Genomic DNA, 1,574 nt, shown 5'->3' on the forward strand with positions numbered 1-1,574 from the left:
TGTTTCCCATATGATGAACCGCCTCAATACAATGTGCTTTTTTTGTGTGTGTGTTTTCAGAACAGTCTTTGAAAGAGGATAAGTCAAACTGCAAACTGCTTTAAATTATTAAATATATCTGGTCTATCACAATATACAATAGAATCCACAATCTCCAGCTTCATATCATTTCATTTATGTCCATTATGTATTGGTGTAATGATTGGGAGATCTTACCTGTCTCAATCATCTGTAATATTTCATATTCCAGCGTCCCTTCTGTTGTTTTGACGCATTATCAGCGCTTATCCGCTGCCCGAAGCTTGTACACGACCTTCGGAACGTCAACAAACGAATATATGTTCATCCACACAGTACTGTAATAATCCATGTGTATTTACTGTACTTTCACTGAGATGCATCATGTACTGTACTTTTCTGTCAATAAACAGTTGTTAGCGGAGCTTACACGCTTCAAAATAAATAATAATATATAAAAGTAACTAACACGCGTATAGCCTCACCAGATGCGCATCCTGTCCTCTCCACGGCGACGGTGGTCATCCATAACTTGTAGTATGATTATTATACATTTGATAATCACCGCGACGCGAGTTATTCCGCGTGTGATCTTTGTTTACGGACACTTGAGGACTCAGTATCCCATCAGCCAGCGCTTCACCGGCTGAGGAGGATGTGGTCATCACTGTCCACTCCATCCCCCCGCTGTTGACGCAGAGGTGTCAAATTCAGCAGCTCTGAGTGGAGCACACAGCTCCGACTGACAGCTGAAGGGACAAATAGTGGTTCACAAAAGAGATCCGATCGATATATCGGAAGAAAGCCGCTTAGGCGAATCTTATGATATGGAGAGCGCTTCTGTCTCAAAAAGTCCGTCTTTCTGTTTGAGCGCGTCTGGACAAAACGCTTTATATCTCACCAATGGAAGCACGCAGAAACGTAAAAATGGTCTTGTTTGAAAGAAGAGATTCTAATCTAAAAGATTGTATCGAGTATATAGGTATGTGTGGCTGTTTGCGGTGCTAAGATGGATAAATAATAATTTGCAATGAGGTGGGAAATTTTACATCGCGATTCTGTTGAAGATCATTCGATCTGTGATTGTCACACAATAAAATGATCTACATCGTCAGATTCCTGAGAATGAGAGCTTTCTTGTGATATATGACTTGACTGTGTTGTGAAAAATATTTTAAATACACATTCTTATGAAAAATTATTCCTAATCGTTAGACGGAAATTTGTGTGGGAGCTTTCTCACTCTGCATAAACAGCAATGCAACTGAAATGTTCAAGGCCCAGAAACGCAGTAAGGACATTTTGTCTCAAAGCGTCGTAATGCAGACGGATTGGTGTTTAACATCAAAGTACCGTAAGAGCGATTAGAGAGCAGATTCTACTTTCGAATTGCTCTTGCGGTACTTGGATGTCAAAGACTGTTCTTCTGTCTGTGTGCAGCACCACGTCTAGGTTGAATACACCTCTTCTGTTCAAGACTCTGTCCGATAGGGCAGTGGATCTCAACCACATTCCTGGAGGACCCCCATCACTGCACATTTTGCATGTCTCCTTAA

The 1,574-nt window shown here is 41.1% G+C and overlaps 1 long non-coding RNA gene across 1 annotated transcript; it reads right to left on the minus strand.

The window, feature by feature from the left end:
- Positions 1-216: 216 nt before the first annotated feature.
- LOC122139226 lies at positions 217-1,014 on the minus strand. Its single transcript, XR_006156155.1, has 2 exons — positions 504-1,014; positions 217-313 (listed from the first exon to the last, which is right to left on the minus strand). It is a non-coding gene; the product is annotated as an uncharacterized LOC122139226 (long non-coding RNA).
- Positions 1,015-1,574: the final 560 nt, after the last annotated feature.

This window comes from Cyprinus carpio, chromosome A1 (assembly GCF_018340385.1).
Source record: "Cyprinus carpio isolate SPL01 chromosome A1, ASM1834038v1, whole genome shotgun sequence".
Lineage (NCBI taxonomy): Eukaryota > Metazoa > Chordata > Actinopteri > Cypriniformes > Cyprinidae > Cyprinus > Cyprinus carpio.